This window comes from Ranitomeya variabilis, chromosome 8 (assembly GCF_051348905.1).
Source record: "Ranitomeya variabilis isolate aRanVar5 chromosome 8, aRanVar5.hap1, whole genome shotgun sequence".
Taxonomy (NCBI): Eukaryota; Metazoa; Chordata; class Amphibia; order Anura; family Dendrobatidae; genus Ranitomeya; species Ranitomeya variabilis.
In genome coordinates this window covers 38,205,695-38,219,284 of record NC_135239.1, presented here as the reverse complement: position 1 = coordinate 38,219,284, position 13,590 = coordinate 38,205,695, and the positions used below count along the sequence as shown (strand labels likewise).

The 13,590-nt window shown below is 41.4% G+C and overlaps 1 protein-coding gene across 1 annotated transcript in view; it reads right to left on the bottom strand.

The window, feature by feature from the left end:
• PAPPA2 (pappalysin 2) overlaps window positions 1-11,845 on the bottom strand; it is a 227,359-nt gene extending 215,514 nt beyond the window's left edge. The window contains exon 1 of the mRNA XM_077277920.1: window positions 11,636-11,845. The gene's annotated coding sequence lies outside the window, so the exon portion shown is untranslated. The remainder of the gene's footprint in view (window positions 1-11,635) is intronic.
• Window positions 11,846-13,590: the final 1,745 nt, after the last annotated feature.

Here is a 13,590-nt window from a genome sequence, read left to right as displayed (position 1 = left end):
CCCCACTCTGCCGGCAATCGGCGCGAGCATGGGAGAATGAATGAATGAATGAATGAAAAACCCAACATGGGGTCCCCCTATGTTTTTAAACCAACCCGGGAAAACTCACGGGTGTGGGCCGCTATTCTCAGGCTGGTATGGGGCCATGGATATGGGCCCCCCAGCCTAAAAACAGCAGCCTGCAGCTGTCCAGAAAAGGTGCATCTATTAGATGCTCCAATTCTGGAGCTTTGCCCGGGTAGTGATGGCAAGTGGGGTAATGAAGCGTTAATGTCACCTTCCTATTGTAAGGTGACATTAAGCCGGCTTAGTAATGGAGAGGTGTCAATAAGACACCTATCCATTACTAATACTACAGTTGTTAAAGGGTTAATAAAACACCACACAGTAAGAATAAAGCCTTTTAATGAAATCATATCCATTACCCAGTAGTTTACAGCTGGGACGGTCGCATTAGCACCGCTCCCGGTTGTAAACTGTAAATTCCCCAGATATGGATTATGGCGTGGGACTGACTGAACGCCGAACAGGTATGGGTATATTGTTGTATTTTTATTTTTTATTTTTTTACAAGAGATCGAGGGCTTTGCTTGGATTGGCAGCAGAATAAAGATGGGAAACTTTGTGGTGTATGATTTCATTAAAAGACTTTATTCTTACTGTGAAGTGTTTTATTAACCCTTTAACAACTGTAGGATTAGTAATGGACAGGTGTCTTATTGACACCTCTCTATTACTAAACCTGCTTAATTTAACCTTACAATAGGAAGGTGATGTTAACCCCTCATTACCCCACTTGCCACCACTACAGGGCAAGTGGGAAGAACCAGGCCAAGCTCCAGAATTGGCGCATCTAATAGATGCACCTTTTCTGGTCTGCTGCGGGCTGCTCTTTTTAGGCTGGTGGCCCATATCCATGGTCCCTTACCAGCCTGAGAATAGCAGCCCACACCTGTGAGTTTTGCCGGGTTGGTTTAAAAACATAGGGGGACCCCATATCGGGTTTTTCATTCATTCATTCTCCCATGCTCGCGCCGATCGCTGGCAGAGCAGTGGACAATGGATGAAAGCCGCATTCAGCACCAGCCGCCGGGGAACAGCGCTTACTGTAGCTCTTCTTCCCCGGCAACCGTCCGTGTGGCACTGATGCGGCATACGGGTGCCACATGTGTGCCGAACATAGTACACACACGGACACTGATATCTCCGGTACCAGTTTTTACGGTACTGGAAATATCAGGACGTGTGAAACCGGCCTGAAGTGATTTTTCATGTGGATATTTAGAGTAGAATCTTCTCCAAAATCCACAATAACTGGAACTCAATGTATTCATACAATATGTTCACACAGTTTTTTGAGGAAGATTTTGAAGCACATCCCAGTAAACTAAGTGATACATCGCTGGAATCAGGCTCTATGCCTCTACATGATAATGCTGTAAGATTAAATAGCAAAAACCTGCTGACAGATTCCCTTTAATCCAACATGCAGATGGGTCAGAATTTCCTCAGAATTGAGTGATTCCATAATTTTTTCCCTATGCTTGGTTAAAAAAGTAACCGTTACTGACTACCACATTTTTTGTTCTTGATTTCTTCTAGTGTTTCTTAAAGCCAGAAAGTTGCCATTTGAAATGACTTTAGTTTTGTGTCATGTCTGTGATCTGATTATTTTATACAAAATTAAACAACTGAATGAACATCCTCCAAGGCCGGTGATTCCATAATTATTGCCAGGGGTTGTATTTGTGAAATCTACATGTATAGCATGTGGGTTTTGCTATGGATTTGCCTTACATTTTTTGTGGATTATTTTACACGTCAACATTTCCGTGGGTGAAATTCACAATGTAAATCTGCAGATAGACTTGTCATGTCAATTTCTACTTTTGGAATAAATAGACGAGATTTGGTGACATCTGATCTATCCCGCAGGTACTGTATAAAGTTATGTTCCCACGATGCGCTTTTGGTGCATTTTTGACGTTGCATATTTTGACTACTTCAAAAACGCAGCTTCTTACAGTTCCAGCAAAGTGAATGGGATTTTTAGAAATCTCCTGCCCACCGTGCTTCTTTTTAACGCAGCGCAATCTGACCTGCGGTGCGAGTTTCAAATCCGCAACATGTCAATTTCTCTTGCGGTACGCTGAGCATACTGTGCGGAATTTCCTCATAGACTTGCATTAGGAGCGGTAATTACGCAGGTAAAAAATTTACATGCATTTTGTGTGTGCTTTCATGGCAGAAACTAATCAAAATGCATGTAATCCGCATGTAAGTATGTCAATAAAATGACTAATACCAGGCGGTATCAAAAACAAAGAAGCTTTATTTAAAGCATGACATACCAAAAAGAGACAAAGGCACAATAAAAATGTGATAAAAACACATGTAAAAAAAAAAACGCAATATATAAATGCAAGTAACCTAATTTAAATAAAAGGTGTAGAAATTCTGCAGCATCAAAAACTCACCAAAAGCTCATCGTGGGAACGTAGCCCAAGGGTGTTTGCATACATTATGTATTTGGTGCAGAAATTTCTGGACCATTTCTACATCTCTAAGCAGGAAAAATGCAGTGGCAAAACCGCACATTTTTTGTTGTGTTTTTTACTTGCGTTTTTGGTGTAGATTTTTCCACGCTCATTAGGCTACTTTCACACTAGCGTCGTTTGTAATACGTTGCAATGCGTCGTTTATGAGCAAAAACGCATCCTGCAAAGTTGTCTGCAGGATGCGTTTTTTACCCATAGACTTTCATTAGCGACGCATTGCGATGTATGGCCACACATCGCAACCGTCGTGTGACGGTCTCGTTGTGTTTTGGCGGACCGTCGGCACAAAAAAACGTTACATGTAACTTTTTTTGGCCGAAACTCCGCCCCCTCCTCCCCGGACCTTACAATGGGGCAGCGGAAGCGTTGTAAGACTGCTTCCGCAACCCACATCGGGCATTACTTTCACAACGCGCGTCGGCATGTCGGGCCGACGCATAGCGACGGCCCCGTGCCGACACTAGTGTGAAAGAAGCCTTAGTATGGGTGAAATCTGCAGCAAAAACACTGAAAGAATTGACATGCTGGTATTTAAAGCTATGTTCTTTCGTTGCGTTTTTGCTGCAGTTTTTTGTTCAAATTTTAAGCTGCGTTTTACAGTGCCAGGAAAATCTATGAGATTTCAGAAATCTAATGCGCACACATTGGGTTTTATTTTCCTGACTAATTTGGAAAACCACTACGTTTTTAAAAAATGCAGCATGTCACTTCTTTCAGCATTTTTTTTTTCTGTGTATTTGCAGTGCTTTATAACCCCATAGAAAACAATGGGTCAATGTAAAAACGCAGCAAAAAAAATGCAGGTATCACTTTTTGCTGCGTTTTTGGTGCAAAAACCTTAAGGAAGTTGCATCATGATATTTTGGGAGGGGGGGAGGACTAAACTTTATCAGCATGCACAAGAGACAACAAAAACGCAGCAAAACCTGTTTTTTTTCTAAAACAGGTTTTGCCTGCAGAAAAAAACTAGCCTATAAATCTGCAAGTCACGAATAAGCAACATGTGCATGAGACTTCAGGATTTTCATTCACTTTACTGGTACTAGGAAATCCTTCAGGTTTTGTGATAAATCTGCACTGAAAAAAAAAAACGCAGCAAAAATGCAATGTGCGCACACATACTAACTCTACAGAGCTTGTGTTGTTCTTCAGATCTGTATTTCCAAAGTCAATGGAACATTTTCAAGTCAAGGAGAAATAAGAATTTAGCAGAGATGTCAGAAAAATGTAGAAGCAATAAAGAGATCCAACACTCAGGGCGAACCGCATATCATTCTTTCTTTAAGGTAAATCCAATTTCGGTCTCAGAAGTCTGGGTGCAAGTCAATAATCTAAGACATGGATCTTTAGCTACAATCAATCATCCCGGTGATAAAATCCTGACTGGATCAGAGCCACCGGCTGACAAGCGCCTGCTGACAAGACTCAGGGCATTTTAGGATGGACTTGTTATCCTTTTATACCGATGTTCTTTTTCTTCTAAGCGTTTTATTGTTTTATGACTTTGCCCTGTAGGCTTTGCTCACTTCCAGCTTTTTCATGGCTTTACACAATGGCAACCACATGTAAAATGTTATAGAAAAGGAGTTCGTGAGTTCACATCTCCAGTTATGCACATGGAAGTCGTCCGCTCCAGCGTTGTATGACGCTAGAAGGGAAAGTCCATCTGGATTGATTAGACCGTGTATGATATTTCACGGAAGCATACAGGAGCATTTTAGGCTACTTTTCATTGCATGCTGTATATATGGAGATCTTCTAGTAAAGAAATCTGTTATTACGGGACAATAGCTCTACATATAGCACCCGAATGTATTAGTGTCTTCGGCGTGCTCAAATATTATGTCTGAGTCCCTGAAGTTGCATGTCTAACGGCTTTTCGACAGCCGCAGTACAGCCTGAGATTGCCTAACAAACAGGAAATCCCTGCATGTGTTGCGGTTGTCGAACAGCCGCGGGGACTCAAACATATTTTTCGAGCACGCCAAAGACATTTGGTTAGCCCCCGAGCATGCTCAGATAACACCTTATCCCAGCACGTTCACTCATCATCAATCAGCAGCATACGGGTCATATTGGACTTTATGTGCTGCCATGAAGCTGTGACCCTATGTAACGTGGCGCATCGAGATCAACCCTTAGGGCAGGTTCACACTAGGGTATACAAAATCATTCCGTTTCATCCGGAAAAGTGGGACGATTTGTTTCTCACTTGTCTTCCGTATACAATCCATTCTTTACAGCAGCAGCTATTAATCATCTACAAGATCATTTTGTTTCCTATGCTACTGAATTGCAATGTATGGCCATGATCACACATTCAGTATGTGGTCAGTATTTTACCTCAGTATTTGTAAGGCAAAATCAGGAGTGGAACAATCAGAGGAAAAGTATAATAGAAACACGTCACCACTTCTGGATTTATCACCAACTACTGGTTTTGGCTCACAAATACTGAGGTAAAAAACTGACCAAATGCTGAACGTGTGAACGTGGCCTATCCATAAAAATCAGATGCTATATTGTGGATCCATACAGCATCCGACCTTTTTCACACACCCACAGGCTTGAATGGGCGAGTCTCATCCAATTTACTGAAGAAACTGCATTTTTTTTCACATGCAGATTTGGTCAGTGAAAAACATCGCTCATCTACACTGCCCCATGGAATAATATCAATCCGAGTGCGATCCTTTTTTTTTTCACAGATAGCACTCTGACTGAAAATACGGTATTGTGAATGAGCCCCTAAGTCTTACTTGCGTCTTTTCATTGTGTTTTTTAGTACATTGTTTTACATTCTTTTTTGTCTCCTTTTGATATGTCCTGTTTTAAATAATGCTGCTTTGTGTTTTGCTATTTGACTTTGACAAAACCCATATGCTTTTTTATTGCATTTCCGCTGTGGAAAAAAAAAAAAAAAAGGAAAAATGCATGTTATCCACACATGACTGTACCAATACAGTTTTGTCCAGCCGTCAAAAACAAAGCAGCTTTATTTTACAGATGACATACAAAAAAAGAGACAAAAATGGCAACGAAAAAAACACGCAATAAAACATTTGTAAAAAAAAAAAAGCAATGAAAAAAAACTCAAGTAATTTCACTTGCCTGCTGCATTTTTCTGCTGTGAAAACAAAGCATTTTACAGCACCTGCAAACTGAATGAGATTCCTGAAAACTGCATTTTTGAAGCAGTTTTAAATCTGCAGCACGTCAAGTCTTTCAATGTTTTTCACACATTCAAATAAATGGGGGGGCAAATGCACCCAAAAAACAGCAGCGTTTTTCCTGCCAACATTTCAGCATTTGCAGCAGTTCGTGCACATAAACATAATATCCATAATAGGTACAGAAATGATGCAGAAAATCTGCAACATGGAATACTCTGTAAATTGTGTGTAATATATTTCAATTAATCAGTTTTACAATCCATCTCAAACACTGTAAACGTATACGGTAAATATGTCCCATAAACGGCATTATTAACCTAGGGCTATTCCCAGCACAGCTCTTGGGGTCAATATTTATAGGCTGTTATTAGTCAGATATATGTCGAAAGAATACTATGGTTGCTATATGTCAGTCACCTTTGCTATATGGCAGTATGCTTTTGCCTAATGTGTAGTGGAAAGCTCTTTTTAACACAGGGGACCTGAAAAATAATAGATAGCAAACAGAAACGAGTGAACGTGCTCATATCAGGTGTTATCGGAGCATGCTCGAGTGCTGACCGAGTATCTTTGGAGTGCTCAAATAATATGTTCAAGTCCCCGTTCCTGCATGTCTTGTAGCTGTCGACAGCTGCAACACCTGCAGGTGTTACCTATCAAACAGACAATCCCTGCAGGTGTTACCTAACAAACAGTCAATCCCTGCAGGTGTTACCTATCAAACAGACAATCCCTGCAGGTGTTACCTAACAAACAGACAATCCCTGCAGGTGTTACCTAACAAACAGACAATCCCTGCAGGTGTTACCTAACAAACAGACAATCCCTACAGGTGTTACCTATCAAACAGACAATTCCTGCAGGTGTTACCTATCAAACAGACAATCCCTGCAGGTGTTACCTAACAAACAGACAATCCCTGCAGGTGTTACCTATCAAACAGACAATCCCTGCAGGTGTTACCTAACAAACAGACAATCCCTGCAGGTGTTACCTAACAAACAGACAATCCCTGCAGGTGTTACCTAACAAACAGACAATCCCTACAGGTGTTACCTAACAAACAGACAATCCCTGCAGGTGTTACCTAACAAACAGACAATCCCTGCAGGTGTTACCTAACAAACAGACAATCCCTACAGGTGTTACCTAACAAACAGACAATCCCTGCAGGTGTTACCTATCAAACAGACAATTCCTGCAGGTGTTACCTATCAAACAGACAATCCCTGCAGGTGTTACCTAACAAACAGACAATCCCTGCAGGTGTTACCTAACAAACAGACAATCCCTGCAGGTGTTACCTAACAAACAGACAATCCCTACAGGTGTTACCTAACAAACAGACAATCCCTGCAGGTGTTACCTAACAAACAGACAATCCCTGCAGGTGTTACCTAACAAACAGACAATCCCTACAGGTGTTACCTAACAAACAGACAATCCCTGCAGGTGTTACCTAACAAACAGACAATCCCTGCAGGTGTTACCTAACAAACAGACAATCCCTACAGGTGTTACCTAACAAACAGACAATCCCTGCAGGTGTTACCTATCAAACAGACAATTCCTGCAGGTGTTACCTATCAAACAGACAATCCCTGCAGGTGTTACCTAACAAACAGACAATCCCTGCAGGTGTTACCTATCAAACAGACAATCCCTGCAGGTGTTACCTAACAAACAGACAATCTCTGTAGGTGTTACCTATCAAACAGACAATCCCTGCAGGTGTTACCTAACAAACAGACAATCCCTGCAGGTGTTACCTAACAAACAGACAATCCCTGCAGGTGTTACCTAACAAACAGACAATCCCTGCAGGTGTTACCTAACAAACAGACAATCCCTGCAGGTGTTACCTATCAAACAGACAATCCCTGCAGGTGTTACCTATCAAACAGACAATCCCTGCAGGTGTTACCTAAAGGTACCTTCACACGAAGCGACGCTGCAGCGATAGCGACAACGATGTCGATCGCTGCAGCGTCGCTGTTTGGTTGCTGGAGAGCTGTCACACAGACCGCTCTCCAGCGATCAACTATGCCGAGGTCCCCTGGTAACCAGGGTAAACATCGGGTAACTAAGCGCAGGGCCGCGCTTAGTAACCCGATGTTTACCCTGGTTACCAGCGTAAAATCTAAAAAAAACAAACAGCACATACTTACATTCACGTCCCCCTGCGTCCACTTCCTGACTGACTGAGCGCCGTACAGTGAGAGCAGAGCGGTGACGTCACCGCTGTGCTGCTTTCACTTTCACTTTGCGGCGCTGAGTCAGAGGAGGAAGCAGACTGCAGGGGACGCAATGTGAGTATGTGCTGTTTGTTTTTTTTACATTTTACGCTAGTAACCAGGGTAAACATCGGGTAACTAAGCGCGGCCCTGCGCTTAGTAACCCGATGTTTACCCTGGTTACCAGTGTAAAATATCGCTGGTATCGTTGCTTTTGCTTTCAAACACAACGATACACAGCGATCGGACGACCAAATAAAGTTCTGGACTTTATTCAGCGACCAGCGACATCACAGCAGGATCCTGATCGCTGCTGCGTGTCAAACGAAACGATATCGCTAGCGAGGACGCTGCAACGTCACGGATTGCTAGCGATATCGTTATAATGTCGTTTCGTGTGAAGGTACCTTAACAAACAGACAATCCCTGCAGGTGTTACCTATCAAACAGACAATCCCTGCAGGTGTTACCTAACAAACAGACAATCCCTGCAGGTGTTACCTATCAAACAGACAATCCCTGCAGGTGTTACCTATCAAACAGACAATCCCTACAGGTGTTACCTAACAAACAGACAATCCCTGCAGGTGTTACCTAACAAACAGACAATCCCTGCAGGTGTTACCTAACAAACAGACAATCCCTGCAGGTGTTACCTAACAAACAGACAATCCCTGCAGGTGTTGCAGCTATCGAACAGCCGCTAGTCCTGCAGGTGCGCGACTTGTGATTAATTTTGGTGCATTTTTCCTCTATAGGCTTCTTCTGAAAAACTAAAAAAAGGAAAAAAAAAATACTGCTGCATTTTTAAGTGCAGATTCAAAGCTTTTAAACTATTAAAAAAGTGTTAAAAACTCTGTTTCATATCTGGCCCCAAATCACATCAAATATGGGAAAAAAGTGTTAAAAGAAACGCAGCAAACACGTAATAATCATAGAATATTATTATTGCGTTGTGTGGTGAGGAGACCTGCAGAAAAAAAAAAGCAGCAGAAAAACGCATCATTTGTGCTACGTTTGAACATGCCCTAAGCATTTTATTACATTTTTTATGGGTTTGATAAAGAAATATCAATGACTCCTTTTTTTATGTAATTAACCGATCCCTCTAAATAATTTTATCTTTTTTTGTGCGGATCATTATGATTACAGGGACACCAAATATGTCCATGTTATTTGCTGATTTGTGATGTCTATTATTTAAAATTGCAATAAAAATTACATAATTTTTTCTTTATCAAGTGTTTTTCATTATTACTTTTTAGTAATTTTATATGAGAAAAAAACAATTTTATATGATGAAAACATGGAAATGTATTGCTATGCACAATGTATTAGTACAATTGCCTGTGGAGTGCCCCATTACATCATCAGAGCTTGTGTCTCAGTAGCTTAGGTAACTGCTTGTAAATTTGAGTTTGTGATTTCAAGACCTGGGGAGACTCACAAAATGTGAGGAAAAAACATTTTTGTAATTGCTGCTTATGATTTTTCCAACTTTTATTGGAAATAAAATCCTTTTTTTTTCACTTCAGAATACAAGGAACATAGAAATACATTGTTATATATACCATGTATCTCTATGGACATGTATAACTTGCTTCTGGGTTCACTGCCTGCAATAGAGATCAAGACTACCAAATTCTATCTACATCATTATAATCTGTGGCTCATTGGTAGAGTTGCAGCATGGAAAGACTAAACACAGGAGAGGAAGCAGTGAATATTTAATTTATGCAATCCCAGCATGTGTTGTAGCTGTCGAACAGTCGTGAGACATGGAGACTCAAACATATTTTTCGAGCATGCTGAAGATACTCGGTTAGCACATGAACACCTTACCCAAGCACCATTGCTCATCATCACTAGTGTTTCAACTATGGGCCGATGCACAATACCTGCCAGCTAAGCTTGTGTCCTGGCAGGCACCCGTTGACGAACATCATTAGTGCTGCCAGTCCCACGATGCAGAAATGAGCATCACTGGAGCAACTATTTAAATTAAGTTTATATTTGTGTTTAAGGCTCCATTGTTTTTTGTCACGTGACATTTCTATTACTGCATTGAATTCTGTTTTTTTAGCCCTATAAACCGAACAAATAAAGTGAATTCTTAAAAGGGTTTTCTCAAAATTGCAAGTTATGCTCTATCATTCCAATAGGGGATAACTTGCTTAACGCTTGGTGTCTGACCCTGAGAATATAGAGAGGGCTCGTTCACTCAAACATATTTTCGGTTCGAGTGCCGTCCATGAAAAAAAAGGAACAATATTATTCAATTAGGCAGTGTAGATGAACGATATTTCTTCACGTACTAAATCTGTATGTGAAAAAAATCGCAGCATGCCCTAGTTTCTCCCATAAATCAGATGACACTGGGCCAAGTCTATGGGTGTGCAAAAATAATCGGGTGAAAAATTTTTTTTTTAGGCGAACGTACCCAGAAAGCAAGACTCCAGGACTCCAAAAACTGTTCTCTGCAGAGTCCTGCCTTTAATGGCATGGAGGTGTACATGCTTGGCCTCTGCTCCATTCATTGTAAGAGCCTATAACACGGCCGAGTGCTATCCGTTTTTTTCTCAAATTCGGCATGGGAGAACAATCTAGTGGATCCGATAATCAGATCGCACGCACCCATACTAGTCTATGGATGAAACATTGGACTGCACTCAGATGTCATGAGTGTGCAATCCGATGTACGAGGACAGAAACAATGGAGAAGATGGAGAAATAAAGTTCTCCGTCTTCTCCACACCTGTGCTGCGATTGAGAGAAAATCGCATCACACTCAGATGACAATCGAATTAAACTCAGACAGAGTTTGAGCCGAGTGTCATTGGCATAATAGGCTCGATTCTCTCACATGAGAGAACACATGCTTGTGTGACCCCGGCCTAAATTAGCCAAGCCCTGTAATTGGCTTTCTCCGGCAGTGCCATAGACAATAATTTTGAGAATGTGCACCTCTGCTCCATTTACGATGGGACTGTTAAACCACGTTCCCAATATCCCAGCCAGGCGATCAACAAGTTATTCCCTATTCTATCAAAAAAGGGAATAAAAACCCCTTTAACATAGATATGAACTACAAAATGGAAAATTTCCATCATGGATGAAATACTTGTGACAGTAACAATAGTGCTGCAGACTACATTATTCTTGCCGCATTTACAAAACATTCTCCTCCACCATATAAAATTGCAGACGTAACCCAGGTAAGGCCATGTTCACGGAATCAGTATTTGGTCAGTATTTTACCTCAGTATTTATAAGCCAAAATCAGGAGAGGAACAATCAGAAGAAAAGTATAATAGAAACATATGCACCACTTCTGTATTCATCACCCACTCCTGGTTTTGGCTTACAAATACTGAGGTAAAATACTGACCAAATACTGAACGTGGCCTAATAATGAGGAGGTGACGGGTGTCAGGCGCTGTGTCTACATTGCAGACATTATTGCTCCCATTCTCCTCTGAGACAACCTGTCGCCTCTGCTCTCTGACACTGTATCCTCTTCATTTACAATCCCTTTTATTCCCTCCCTATACAGCACATCTCATCTGCTCGCCATCCTGCGCTTATCTGTCCCTTCACGTTTTATACCGGTCTTGGCTGGGTTGGAGGCTCCTTGCCTGACTTCTCCCTGTCTTACTTCTCGCTCACATACCTCTTTCTTTCCTCTCTCTTCTTTGAGTCTTTTTTTTCTCACTTCTCACCCTGTGTTCCTTCCTTTTCTCCCCCTCCTTTCCGTTTTTTTTCTTTTTTTTTCTCTCCTTCTCTGAAGTACTATCTGTGCTGATCGGAGCAACTCATTTCTGCCAACAAGTGCTAGGGGCCCATTGCAGGGTACTGGCTCACATCATCCACCAGCACGATCCGGATAATATTGTAATAGAGGAGGGGGTTACGGGCAGTAGTGGTTATAGGCATGAGAAAAATAAGCCTCTGCCTATGGACTAATGCAGCGGAAAGGCTTCAGGTCAGTAGATCACGGCTGTAATTGACCGTGCGCAATGTACTTACTAGGCATATATAATAATGTGTATCCTTTTACTGATTCAGTGCCAATGTGGCTGTCAGTTAGTTTCTGAAGCTAGGAAATACACAATTCAGCGGCTGTGAAGGAGCGCAGGTTTGGCTGTGACAAAACCCTGATATATTTCTGCCTTGCATTGGCCGGTATCACCTCTCATTGTGGTGAAGTGGAAGCAGCCAGTGTGTAACGCAGTACGGTGAATACACTTGGCTACAGACGGCGTTGAGAACGGCGTGCCGGACACTGAAGCTCTGAGGTCTGAGCTGTGAGCGGATGTGCATTGCAAAAATGGAAAAAAATGCAGAGAAGAATTTGCCTTGGCCAAAGAAAGCATTGACCCATTCACCTGTAGGGTTCAGAAGTTATGTGAGGGGTTAAGCCAACACTAAACCTAAGGCCTCATTCATTTTTTTTTGCCTTCGAAAAAAACACTGATTATTCTTTTTGGTCCGTGTTTCCGTTTTTACCATCATTGTGGCATCCATTTTTCTCATTTCCAAGAAAACAATTCAAGAGCTTCTCCGGCCCTGTAGACAGTAAAAAAAAAAAAAGGACAAAAATTGGATGACACATGGATGGCTTCCACATGCTGTCCATTTATTTCACAGACTCATTCCTTTGAACGTGAGACCTTAATCCGTGGTCCGGATCAAAAGCAGAGATATCTACGTTTCTTGGTGGGGTTTTCACGGCCACTTGATTTGCTAAAAATGTAGACAATAACAGTCCCATGTAAAAACGGGCATCTAAAGCCAACCTAACGATGATCTTATATACATTTGGAAATCAAATAAATGAATGAACTGTGAAGTCCTACCATTGAGGTAGTCTACAAAAATGCCTGTCCCAAAATATCTCAAAGAGTATGTGAACCCAATGTCTTTAACGGGCAGATTCCCACTGGAACCCAACCTGAAAAAGCACTAAAAAAAGTTAAAACAAATCCAGTAACCCCATAATATAGCAAAAATCCAAATCCAAAAATATGAGATACTTTATTACATGATCACAGTGAAGACTTATTAATAAAAATAATAAAAAAGCAAAAGAAAATTGCAATAAGGCCAACTAGGTCTTCACAAAGAAATATATGTGGAGATCCAAACTATCTCCCTATAAATTATTGCGTACAGTTAAGCAAATTGAAGATGGAATGATCTCCAAACGGACTAAAGTTAAAGGATAGACTACGCTGCTGGAAAGAAGCTTCTTGCTGCAAATATTCAGAAACTTTCCCACTCTACAGTTCATATAAGTTCATGCCGCCAGGGGGCGGAGCTTCGGTACTGCACCGCTAGTCACTGAAGCTCCTCTCCCTGCTTTTCATTCATTCCCCAGTCTTTTACAGCCGGGAGCGGCCGCATTAACAGGCTATTAATATCTGCCCTCAGTCACTGGCTTTCCCTCTCTGGTGGAGAAAATTGTGTGGGAGCCCACGCCAGTTTTTTCCGTGAATTAACCCTTTATTTTAACACCTAGAGCTCCCAAATTTACACACAAACACTTCTAACATTATTAGTGAGGGACATATAAAAATATTACTGTTCTGCAATGGTTTACTGTGTGTAAACCATGTCTCATATCCT